Source organism: Sturnira hondurensis, unplaced genomic scaffold, assembly GCF_014824575.4.
Source record: "Sturnira hondurensis isolate 20B ecotype Veracruz unplaced genomic scaffold, ASM1482457v3 Scaffold0005329, whole genome shotgun sequence".
Lineage (NCBI taxonomy): Eukaryota > Metazoa > Chordata > Mammalia > Chiroptera > Phyllostomidae > Sturnira > Sturnira hondurensis.
The window spans coordinates 10433529-10447840 of NW_028077960.1; positions in this window are offsets into that span (position 1 = coordinate 10433529).

The window sequence follows — 14312 nt, forward strand, 5'->3', positions numbered from 1 at the left end:
GACTTAGCCCTGGGGTTCACAGTGGCAGTTATGATTTAGTGCGCCCTATTGCTCAACATTTATTGAACCAGCTACGTGAGAAACACTCAATAGATGAGGAACATAGCGGTGAACAAGTTAGAGTATAGAGTATAGTATAGTATAGTTTAGTATAGAGTCACTGTCTTCAAGAAACTCAATAATATGGATGGGGATTCTAGTAAGTAAACTGGCGAATACAAATAGTGTAATAAATCCTCTTCTGGCTGTAACTATACAGTGCTATGTGAGCACATAGTGGGGCACCAAAATCAGTCTGTCCATGGCAGATGAGGCTCTTCACTGGCAATGAGGTGTTAGGTGTGACTCACAGCACATGAATGAGTCAGCCAGAGGAAGAGAGGCATTCAGGCAGAAGAATACTTTGATAGTAGGAATATTATGCCAGAGACCGAACAGAGGTCATGGTGATTTCTGGAAAAATAAGTTAATTCAATATCGATGAAAAATAATCGGAAGTGGATAATAAATAAAAAGAAGCTGGAGAGCTAAGGGCTGGTTTGCATTTCATTTTAGGGGAAATGAAAGATTCAAAGAGATGTCATAATGCATTTGGAGCTTTAAACGATTACCCTGACTGCATATGGAAAATGTATTTCGAAACATGAAAGTCAAATAGAGAGATTTTTCCTTGACTAAATCTGGGGGAAAGAAAAAACAGCTATAAAAATTGAGATAACTTGAGAAATTTGAATATGAACTATAGACTAGGTTATAGTAGTCTACCAATGTTAAATTCTCAGAGCAGGATGAATGTATTGTGGTTATGTGAGAGCGGGCCCTAGTTCTCGAAAATAAAGGATGGACTCCTTAGGGAAGAACCGTCAATAAGTCTGCACCTAAATCCCAAATAATGCAAGAGGGTAGGAGGTAGTGGAGGGAAGTGGGGTATGGGGAAGAGACGGGGGCGGGGGGGGGGGGACAAATAAACTAAATATTAACAGTCATTGAAATGAAGAGAATATAGAGGTATATTGTGCTATTCTTACAAATTTTATGTAGGTTTGAATTTTCTTCAGAAGATAAAAAATAGTTCTAAAGAAAAAAGGAGGAAAAAGTACAATAATAATGTGTTAAAGGTGGTCAAGAATAGAGAAGGCTATTCTAGTGATCCAGCCATGAGATGGTGTGATACTTCTCTAGGCTGAACGCTGAGGAATTAGGTCCAGGATTTAGTATGAAATCCTCCTCTCTACTCCGCACCAACCCCTTACAAACAACTTAGATTATTTTTTCTCTTATGGTGTACTAAAAGCAAAAGTTGCGTAAGAAATTATTGATCTCTAAATTTAAAAAAAAACATATAAAAATTAAAAAAAAACATGAAACCATCAGATGGGCCCCAGATCAAGGTCACTCCATCAGCCCGTCATTTCTTCTGCTGCTATCTTCTTACAATTACTACATAGTAGTGATAAACTTAAGGCTTTTCTTCCCCAGAATATGGTCAGGAAAAAATATGTGGATCTGGCATTGTGATTGTACCACTGGTGACTGTACTGTACAATTTTTGGAGGGGGTAATTTTCATTTATTTGTTTGCTTCAGCAGAAAAGGAAAGGTGTCATTTTTGATCTTGGAAACTTCACCATTGTTCAGTCCAAGCATGTGAAGGGACTGCGCTTCCGCTAGCAAACACCAGCATGTAGCGAATGAACTTCTGACACTCGAGAAAACCAGATTCATATCTCAAACTGACTACCAGTATAGTTAAACATTTCCAAAAAGTTGAGTTTAGAAATTTTGTTAATATACTGCCCACTATTTCTCTAAATAAGAATTTGGCCCATTAACAAATTACAAACGTTTGTTATTACTGGTAAAAAGACAGGATAAACATGCCATTTAGACATTCAAAATTGCAGCTGTGCTGCTTCTGTGTATATGTATGCCATGGGTACCCAAGTACCAATGATGAGAAACGGGTCTTGGAAACTCTACCAGCTTACACTAAGGTACCGCCAGTGGAGAAATGCTAATGAGCACTTACATTGCAGTTTCTGTCCGCCAGATATTCTTCAAAGGGCTTTAGTGAAATAAATGAATCTTTGCAGAAACCTATGCTATTGATACTATTATTAAAATTTTTATAAATTACTTTACAGAGAAAGAAATTAAGTGTAGAGAGTTTAAAGTTACAGAGTAAGTATGCAAGTCTGACATCCAACCCAGGCAGTCGGATTGCTTATCCTTGTTAGGAAGCAGGAAGTGACTTTGAGGGAGACTCGGGAATTATAAAGGAAGAAAGAATCTTAGCAACTACATTTCCAAAACTGACTCCACATATATCAATATTGCATTTTAAATGTATCTAAAATTATGTATATATACAAAGACCATATAATCTCACCTGTAAATGGAACCTAATCAACAAAACAAACAAGCAAGCAAATTATAACCAGAGATATTGAAGTAAAGAACAAATGGACAGTAACCAGAATGGAGGGGAAGGAGGACCACAGGGGAAAGAAGAGAAGGGTCATTAAGGGTCATGTAGAGAGGACACATAGACAAAGCCAAAGGCGGGTAGGATTGAGGGTGGGAGGTGGGGATGGGTGGTGCAAGGGGGACTGGTGGGGGAAAATGGAGACAACTGTACTTGAACAACAAAAAAATATAAATAAATAAATTTATAAATCTATAATAACAATCAATGTGATGAGTACTTAACATTGGTTGTTCCAACTAGTAAACATATTATGGTATGACTTGATAACTTTCTGTTTTAAATAATTTTTATTGATTATGCTATTATACTTGTCTCAATTTTTCCCCTTTATGCCCTATACCCACCAACCCCCACTCTCTCTCAGGCAATCCCCATACCATTATTCATGTCCATGGTTTCATGTGTATAAGTTCTTTGGCTATTCCATTTCTTACATTGTACTTTACATCCCCATGACTATTCTGTAAATACCTATTTGTACTTCTTAAGCCCCTCATCTATTCACCCATTTCTCCACACCCCTGTCCCATCTGGCAACCATCAAAACTCTCTCCATACCCAAGATTCTGTCTCCTTCTTGTTTGCTTAGTTTGTTTTTAGATTAAATTGTTGAAAGATATGTATTTAATGTCATTTTATTGTTCATAGTTTGCTCTTCTTTTTCTTAAGTAAGTCCCTTCAACATTTCATATAATACTGGTCTGGTGATGATGAACTCTTATTTTTTTCTTGTCTGGGAAAAATCTTTATCCGCCCTTCAATTCTAAATGATATTTTTGCTGGATAGAACAATCTTGGCTGTAGGTCCCTGCTTTACAAGTCTTTGAATATTTCTTGCCAAATACCTTCTAGCCTGCAAAGTTTCTTTTGAGAAATCAGCTGACAGTCTTATGGGGACACTCTGTGGATAACTAACTGCTTTTCTCTTGCCAAGTTTGAGATTCTTTGGCATTTTATTATGATGTGTCTTGGCCTGGGCCTCATTGCATCCTTATTGTTTGGGACTCTCTGTGCTTCCTGAATTTAAATGTCTATTTCCTCCAACAATGTAGGGATGCTTTCTTTCTATTTTTTCCAGATTTCCAATATTTTGCTCTTTCTCTTCTCCTTGTGGCACCACTATGACAGGAATGTTGGCATGCTTGAATTTGTCCCACAGACTGCTTACACTAGTTTTCTAAGGTTCTTTTTTCTTTTTGCTGTTTTGCTTGGTTGTTTTTGCTCCCATATTTTCCAAATCGGTGATTTGATTATTTATCCACTCTACTATTATTTTCCTTTAAATTGTTCTTTATCTCAATTATACTGTTCTATATCTCAATGTATCCTTTGTTTCTGAACAGATCTTTTTTTATGCTGCTGAGGTCCTCACTAAGTTCCTTGAGCATCCTTATAAACAATGTTTAAACTCTGCATCTGATAAATTTCTTATTTTCATTTTGTTTAGTATTTTTTCTGGAATTTTTATCTCTTTCATTTGTGCCATGTTTCTTTGTCTCCTCAAATCCAATCCACAGCCTCCCTGTGTTGGTTTCTATGCTTTAGGTAGAGCTGCTTTAATTCCATGTCATGGCTGTGGGACTTAATGTAGCAGGTGTCCTGTAGGGTCTAGTGGCACAGCTTCCCCTATCACTCAAGCTGGGTACCCAAGGTGCACCCTTTATGTGGGCTGATATACCCTCCTCTTGTAGTTGAGCCTCGATTGTTGTTGGAAGGGATTTACCTAAGCCAGTCAGATGCAAAGGATTAGCTGTGACCACTGACCACCAATCTCCACCTTCTGTAGAGGATTAGCTGGGCAAGGGCAAGGTGGTGGTGTTCCAACATGGTCTGTAGTTGTCCACTGGGTATGCAGTCACTCGAATTTCCTGGGTGGTGCTTGCCAGGTCAGCCCCCACCTGTGTTTTGCCAGGGGCCACCCTGCCTGAGCTATAAAGCAGTCTATCTGCTACTTGTGCTGGGCTTGGAGATTCCCAGGTGAAGCCAAACTGTGAATCTAGACTGGCTGCTGCTAGTGTTGTGCTTTGGACCACTTGGCAAGAATTACAGAGGCTAGGGGCTCACTGAGGCCAGCTGCTGCTTATTTAATAAAATTTAGGAAGTTGTGAAGCATGAGCCAAGACTGGCCATTCATATGCAAAAGTCAGGGTTAACAGTTTGGGTAGGGCAGAATCTCAGGGGATCTCCAGGGTGGGGAAAACAGTGTTGGCCAGGTTGATAGAGTCTCAGATATGGTAAGCCTGCAGCCTCTGTGGCTTTGTTGAGGGACAGAAAGGGTTCTGCCCACCTTTCTGCCTGAGAGATAACTGTCCCCCAGCTCTTCCCTTGATGCCAAACACTTCGGTTCTTCCCCGTATGTCACTCACTGGTGCCATTCAAGCTGCTACACTGGTGATGAGTAGAGCTCAAAGACAGTGAATCTGAGCATGTCTGTGTGCTGGTTCTTTAAGGTGAACTGCTTGGGACTCCAGAAGTTTCTTCCACTGAGTCAATCCCTGATGGTGTTTGTAGCCAGAAGTTACAGAGACTTAATCTTCCTGGCACTGGAGCCCTGGGCTAGGGGCCTGGTGTGAGGCTGGGATTCCTCATTCCCAAGATATCCCTCCCAATTTTTTATCCACCATACATGTATATGGAGCCACTCCATTCTTCATACTTGTCCCTCCTACCAATCTGGATGGATGTGGTTTCTTTAATTCCACCGTTATCAGACTTCCATTTAACTGGGGTTCTGAGTGATGGTTGTTCTACATTATAGTTGTAATTTTGATCTGGTTGTGTGAGGAAGCAAGCCATGTTTACCTCAGCCACCATCTTAACTGGAAGTTGTCCTTGATAACTTTTTTATGTATCTTTGACACATGCAATATGCTTCTTTTGTATAGACAAAAATCAAATGATGGGTGATTTTTTTAATGCTTAAAATGACACTGTTAGTATATATGTTCCTCATCCCACCTTTGCCTGTTTTGAGCCAATTAATTTGTTCACTCACTGCAGCAAACATGCATGTCAGATATCTGAACTCTGACATCTTTTCAGTGAACTTATTTTATTAAAAATTCAGAATTATTTAATATAAGCCTACATATTGATCTTTCCAAATAATTTTCCACATGGAATTTGGTCTTTGGCTTGGAATAAATGATTATTTGCCTCTGTTGACATTTTAATGCTCATTGTAATAGATCCCAGTATTTACCAATGTCCATATCTTTGAATATAAATAATCCATAAAGGAATGAAAACTGAATAATGCTACACTTCTAGAATAATTTTTAGTTACTTCATTCCTTTTCTTTTTTATATATATTTATGTAGTATTTAAAGTATGCAAACCTGCCCTAGCCAAGTAGCTAAGTTGGTTAGAGCATTGTCCTGATACTCCAAAGTTGCCAGTTTGATCCCAGGTCAGGGCACATACAAGAATCACCTAATGAATGCATAAATAAGTGGAACAACAAATCAATGTTTATCTCACTCTCAAAACATTAAATAGTAAACATTTAAAATTAAAATACACAGACCTAAATATTATGTAAATATTATGTAAAGTTATTTAGGCATAGTTACATGTGACTTAATATTAGATTATTTTAAATATGAATTTGTTTTTAAATTAAGCTATTATTATCAAACAACAATCAGAAGTTTTATAATTCAATGTAACAGTTAATATATCCTATAAACTAAAAGATATAAAAGCATAATATTGACATTTTAATATTATTTTTTGTTCAATATGGGCAAGAGATTCTACTGTGAAGACATGTGAATTGCTTGTCTTTGCAAAGCATAATATAAAGCATAATAAACAATAAAAAAACAAGAAACACAAAACATTAGAGGGAAACCTACAAGGTACAACCAAATTTACAGTGAGAAATGGAGGAGGACATCACAAAAAAAATTCCATGTACCCTGACACCTGAAGTAGCTATATTTTGGACTTATGCTTCAAAAGTGTATGACATTATTCCATTTGAATTAACACAAACTAATAAAGAAATAGATAAAGGACCTGCATAATACTGAGAGAACTGCAATTAGAATTTTCTAATTTAGTTAGAATACAGTTCAACTTATTTACTTGGAGATATCAAAGCTTAACTCTATACATTCTAATTGCTAAAGCCTAACAATATAAAAGCAAAATTTATGCAAACACTTGCATATAGAGTTCTAGCAAAAAATAAATATTTACATATACTAAGCAAGCAATCTATAGTCAATTATTTTTGTCCAATTGGAACTAGATGAAAGTTGGTAGTCATTAATAATTTTTGCAGGACAAATGTTGGAAATTCTAAAAAATTACAGAATTAAAAATATACTGATTAGTACCTCAATTGTTACAGAAAATTCCTCTCACCAATTTTTTTTTCCAAGTTAGTCAGAGTGGACTAATATGTACCAGGAAATCATAATTCTGTAATTACATGCAATATTTAAATAGAAAACAGCTAATGTTTTAATATGCAGACTGTCATATCTTCAGGAGAATGCTGTCTCTAGGAATCAGTAATAATCAAAGTTAGTTTCATAAAGAACCCAATTTAGTTGTATTGTTAAGTTGTATTTATTTTTTGCTAAAACTCTATATGCAAGTGTTTGCATAAATTTTGCTTTTATATTGTTAAGCTTTAGCAATTAGAATGTATAGAATTAAGCTTTGATATCTCCAAGTAAATAAGTTGAACATGTATTACTGGTAAAAATCTTGAGAGCCAGGTGAATTATTCTCATCTTTAGAGTGCCCATACCAACACATCTCATACAGCACAGGTGCTCAGTAAAATGGAATGAATTCACAATTGCATTAATTCTGAGTTTTTTAATAATGAATTGTTTTAAATTATTGAATTTTTTAGGTTAGATAGGATTTACATTTTTTTTATTTTTATTGTATCTTTTTCCATTAACATTTAGTTGCTTTATAACCCACTCCCACCAGCAATCATCACACTGTTGTCAGTAATAAAATCATAGTAGGGGATTTTAACATCCCATTGATTTCAATTGTTAAATCTTCCAGGCAGAAATTGAATTAAAAAATGGTGGCCTTACATGACACACTAGATCAAATGGATTTAATTGATATCTTCAGAGCATTTTGTCCCAAAGCATCAGGACATGCATTCTTTTCTAATGTACATGGAATATTCTCTAGATGGATCACATATTAGGGCACAAAATAAGTCTCAATAAATTTAAGAAAATTAAAGTCATATAAAGCATCTTCTCTGACCATTATGATATGAAACTAGAAATCAAGCACAAGAAAAAAATGAAAAATAACACAAAAGCATGGAAGCTAAGTAACACATTACTAAACAATGAATAGGTTACCAATGAGATCAAGGAAAGAATTTTAAAAATAATGTAAAAGAAATGAAAATGAGAATACACCATCTACGGTAGAAAGGAAAGTCAGTCCTAAGAAAGAAATTCATAGCATTACAGACCTACCTGGAAAAAAAATCAAGAAAAAATCAAATAAACAATCTAGGTTTGCACTGAAAGGTACTGAAAAAGAACTACAAAGCCCAAAGTGAATAGAAGAAAGAAAATCTTAAATATCAGAGCATAAGTAAAAAATACACAGTCTAAAAACATAGTACAAAAGACCAGTGACAACAAAAACTGGTTCTTTCAAAGATAAGCAAGATTAACAAAGTTTTAACAAGACTCATCAAGAAAAAGAGAGGACCTGAATAAATTAAATCAGAAATGAAAAAGAAGTAACAACTGACACCACAGAAATACAAAAGATTATAAGAAAATATTATGAAAATATGACAACAAACTGGACAATATAGAAAAATGAATAAATTCCTAGAAACATGCAATATTCCAAAATTGAATCAGAAAGAATCAGAAAATCTGAATAGACTGATTATAACTAATGAAAATGAAGCTGTAATGAAAAAACAAAGAACTCCCAACAAATAAAAGCACTGGACCAGATGGCTTCACAGGTGAATTTTACCAAACAGCCAAAGAAGAACTAATACCTATCCTTTTCAAATTCTTCCAAAAAACTCAAAAGAAAGAAAGCTCCCAAGCTCATTTTATGAAGCCAGCATTATCTTAATTCTAAAATCAGAAAAAGACACTATGTAAAGAGAAAATGATAGGCCAATATGTCTGATGAACATAGAGCCTAAAATATTCAAGAAAATATTAGCAAAACAGAACCAACAATACATTTAGATTTTCTTTTTTGTCAATTTTAATTATTGTTCAAGTACAGTTTTCTGCCTTTTACTCCCATTCCAGCCCAACCTCCCAGTTTTCCCCACCTCCCTCCCATTTCCACCCCCTTAGTTTTTTGTCCATGTGTCCTTTATATTTGTTACTATAAACCTTACCCCTTTTCCTCTGAAATTCCCTGCCCTCTTCCCTCTGGTCCCTGTCAGCTTATTCTCTATTTCAGTGTCTTTGATTATATTTTGCTGATTTGTTTGTTTTGTTGATTAGGTTCCTGTTAAAGGTGAGGCCGTATGGTATTTGTCTTTCACTTCCTGGCTTATTTCGCTTAGCATAATGCTTTCCAGTTCCATCTATGCTGTAGCAAAGGGTAGGAGCTCCTTCTTCCTTTCTGCTGCATAGAATTCTATTGTGTAAATGTACCATAGTTTTTTGATCCATTCATTTACTAACGGGCACCTAGGTTGCTTCCAACACTTGGCTATTATAAATTGTGCTGCTATGAACATTGGGGTGCATAGGTTCCCAACAATACATTTAAAAGTTTAAACACCATGTTCAATTGTGACTTATTCCAGAGATGCAAGTTTGCTACATTATTCACAAATTAATAAATGTGATACACCACATAAAAAATGGAAGGATAAAAATCACATGACCATATCAAAGATGAAGAAAAGCATTTGATAAAATCCAACACCATTTATGATAAAGACTCTTAGCAGAGTGGGAATAGAGGGAAAATAATTCAACATAATAAAGGCCATATATGACAAACCCACAGCAAACATTACTTAATGGTCCAAAACTACAGACATTTCCCTCAATATCAGAAACAAAACAGGGAAGTCAACTTTCTCACTCTCATTCAACATAGTACTGGAAGTCCTAGCCATAGCAATCAAACATAAAGAATAAAAAGTATCCAAAATTGGAAAGTAAGAAGTAATACTGTCATTATTTGTAGGTGATGTGATATTGTATATAGAGAACCCTAAAAATTTCAGCAAAAAAACACTAGAACTGATAAATGAATTCAGTAAAGTAGCAGCAAGAGACAAGATAAATATCAGAAATCAGTTGCATTTTTATACATCAGTTATGAACTAACAAAAAGTGAAACTAAGTAAGTAATCCCATTTACAATTTCATCAAGAAATATAATATACCTAGGAATAAATTTACGAAAGATGTAAAAGACCTATACTCAGAAAATTATGTAAATTAAGAAAGAAATTGAAGAAAATACGAATAAGTGGAAACATATACTGTGTTCACAGATAAGAGGAATTAACATAATTAAAACACCCATATACCCAAAGCAATGCATAGATTCAATGCAATTCTTATCAAGATACCAATGGTGTACTTCCATATAGTGGAGAATATACTGAGAATTAAAACAAGTATTTCAAAATTTATATAGGATTACAAAAGTCTCTGAATAGCCATAGCAATTTTGAGAAAGAAAAGCAAACCTGGAGAAATCATACTACCTAATAACAAACTATCCCACAAGGCCCTAGTAATCAAAACAGCATGGTACTGTTTGGTACCAAGCTGTACAAAAACAGATATACAGATCAAGGGAACAGAGTAGGGAGCCCAGAAATAAACTGACAACTTTATGTCAATTAATATTTAACAAAAGAGGCAAGAAAGTACAATGGGGTGAAATAATCAATTTAATAAATAGTGTTGGGAAATTGGAGATATGTACAAAAAATGAAAATAGACCAACTTCTTACTTCATGCTCAAGAATAAACTGAAGATAAAGACATACATACTAGATTCAAAGCCATAAAAGTTCTAGAAGAAATCATAGGCAGTAAAATCTCAAACATTTCTCATACCAACGTATTTTTCTGACACATTGCTTGGACAAGGGAAACAAAAAAAAGCAATAAACAAACGGGACTACATCAAACTAATTTTTGCCTAGCAAAGAAAAACATCAACAAAATGAAAAGGCAATCACTGAATGAGAGAATAAATTTACCAATGATATATCTGCTAAGGGCTTAATATCCAAAATTCATGAAGAACATATGCAACTCAACATCACCCAAACAAACCATCCAATTTAAAATTGTCAAAAACTAAGGTGGGGGGCAGAAATGGGAGGGAGGTGGGGAGCACTGGGGGGGGGGCTGGGAATACAAGACAGAAAACTGTACTTGAACAAGAATTAAATTTTAAAAAATTAAAAAAATAAAATAAAATAATAAAATAAAATAAATAAAAATAAAAATGGTCAAAAGACCTGAATAGATACTTTTTCAAAGAGGACATACTTATGAACAATAGATAAATGAAAAGTTGCTCAACATCACTGATTATCAGAGAAATGCATATTAACATCAATGGTCATCATAAGTAAATCAACAAACAGCGATTGTTAACAAGGATGTGGAGAAAAGGGAACCCTGGTGCACTGTTGTTGGGAATGTAAATTTGCGTAGCCATTGTGGGAAATAGTATGGGGCTTCTCAAAAAATTTAAAATGGAACTGCTTTATGACCCAGGAATTCTACTTCTCTGAATGTATCCTAGGAAACACAAAACACTAATCAAAAGAATATATGCAACCCTATGTTCATTGCAGTTATTTACAATAGCCAAGACTTGGAAGCAGCCCACTGTCCATCAACACATGAGTGGATAAAAAAGCTGTGGTACATCTAAACAATGAAACACTAGTTGGCTATAGAAGGAAAGAAATCTTACCTTTTGCAACAGTATGTATGGACCTGTAGAGTATTATGTTAAATGAATTAAGCCAGTCAGAGAAAGACAAGTACCATATGATTTCACTTATACGAACCTATAACCTAATGAACAAAATAAACTAGGAAACAAAATAGAAACAGGCTTATATGGAGAGCAGAATGAAATCTGCCAGAGAGAAACAGTTTGGGGGTCTAGATGTAAAATGTGAAGAGAGTAAGCAGAAACAAAACAAAACAAAACAAAACTTTCACATACACAGAAAACAGTATGGTGATTACAAGAGGGAAAGTGGGGTGGGAGAGATAGAACAGGGTAAAGAGAGAATACATTGTGATGGAAAGAGACCTGACATGGGGTGGTGAGCACAGAATACAGTGCACAGATATGATATATTATATAACTGTATACCAGAAGCATAAATAATTTTATTCATTAATGTCACCCCAATAAATTCAATAAAAATTTTTAAAAGATACAAAGAAGTTCAGTATATGATCCCAGATTCATAGAATGTCTTAAATAATCTTTTTGTTTTCTAAAACTAAAAGGATACTTTAGACCAAAACCACCATTAAGTGGCTGATTATAAGAGACCTTATCATTTTTTCTGTGTATGTCTGCATGATTCACACATAACCCTGATTATTAAAACTAAGAAAAAATCATAAAATAATTATTTCTCTTACAGATAGACCCCAAAGTAAATCCAAACTGAAAAATACAATGTAACTCTCACTATAATATTCTACCTTTTAACATAAGGGGAATTCAGGCAAAATGTCAAGTGCTATAGTATAATAAAACGTGTTATCAGCACCTAGACCAATTGTCTGAGTCTTATTTTTTTATGTCCCAAAATTGAGAAAGGAATTTTTGTACGATGAGCTACAAAAGAGGACATTTTTAGAGTTGCTGAAACATTGCTGTGCAGAGAGAACCTCAAATCAAACAGAAATAATGTCGCTAAAATATGTACTGCACGCACATCAATATATTGTCCTAGTTTGCATGACTGAATTGTACAGAGTTCACTTCAGTAACTATAGGCTTTTGAATATTAAGTCTGTGAGGACTAATTTCCATTTATTGAATATGTCAGTGAGCAGAACTTCAGTAAATCAAGTCCAAGTAGTAGGTAGGTTACAGCCTTTTCCCCCTTGTTCTTTTAACCAAAGGATGGTTTCTCCTTTCAATCAGTGAAACTTACAGATAGTCTAGGAACTGGCTGCAGCACTAGAGTAATGGTTGAAATACTAGATGATCGAGTTTTATGACCCTTAGCACAAAGATTAAACCCTCTATTTCCAGCAATGCAGAATTTCATGCTATTTTGAGGAGCTTGACCCTGAACTGAACTGTTTCAGACTGTTCACTTCAATCTGAATTTATAAAGCAAGTGACAATCTGTAGCATGTAATGGAAAAAAATAATGGAAGGACAGCTGTTTGCTTTCACAATTCTGCCATTCATGTTGAGAGAGGAAAAGCTGTGGGGTTCTTGGATTCAGAAGATAATGAATTTGGATTTAACATTTGCAAAGAGAAATCCTTTTCTTATGTACTGATTAGGATTAAATCTTCAGCAGTGGAATCCAGGGTCAAAGATGGGACAGTTTTTCCTACAATGCAGAAAGAAGCATAACTGATTTCTAGTCACTGATTGTGTTTTGTTTATTTGGCCACTGGATTTAAATGTTCTATATTACTTATCTTCCTTAAAAATAATGCAATTTAAAATATAGAGGAAAATGGCTTAAAGAAAGAATACTTGTAAAATTATCAAGTTGGAATAAGATAATTTTAAATTTCTTAGTCAAATATGCTTTACTTAAATTATTATAGTGGAGAATATACTGAGTTCTGTGTATTTGGAATTTAATATTATGAATTGCATATAATGGAGTAAAGATAGCCCCTTCAACAAATGGTGTGGGATATCTGGATTGGTCCATGCAAATAAGTGACACTAGACTCCCAACTTACACCATACACCAGAATAAACTCAAAATGGGTAAATGACTTAAGTATAAATTGTGACAACATAAAAGTCCTAGGAAAACACAAGCAGGAAAATTTTAGATATCCCATTTAGCAATGTTTTTGCCAATATATCTTCTAGGGCAAAGGAAATAAGGGAAAAAAATAAGCAAACAGGACTACATCAAACTAAAAAGCTTCTACATGGCAAAAGAAACCCTCACCAAAATGAAAGGAAAATAACTGTATGGGAGAACATGTTTGACAATGATACATCAGACAAGAGATTGATCTCCAAAATATACAAAGAACTCATAGGACTCAACACCAGGAAGAAAAATAATCCAATTAAAAATGGGCAAAAACCCTGCCTGGTGTGGCTCAGTGGATTGAGTGCTGGCTTGAGAACCAGGGGGTCACCCGTTCGATTTCCAATCAGGGTATATGCCTGAATTATGGACCAGATCCCCAGTTGTGGGGGGTGCATGAGAGGCAACCAGACATTGATGTTTCTCTGCCTCTCTTTCTCTCTCCCATTCCTCTCTCTAAAAAAAAAATACATAAAATTCTTCAGAAAATAAAAAATGTGCAAAGGACCTGAACAGACACTTCTCCAAGGAGGATATACAGAAGGCCCAGAGACATATGAGAGGATGCTCAACACCACTAGCCAACAGAGAAATGCAAATGAAAACCACAATGAGATACCATTTTACACCAGTCATAATGGCCATCATTAGTAAATAAACAAACAAGTGCTGGTGAGGTTGTGGAGAAAAGGGGACCCTAGTAGTATAGTGTTGATGGAAATGCAGACTGATACAGCCACTATGGAAAACAGTATGGAATTTCCTCAGAGAACTAAAAATGGATCTGCCTTTTGACCCATAGGGTCTACTGTTGGGATC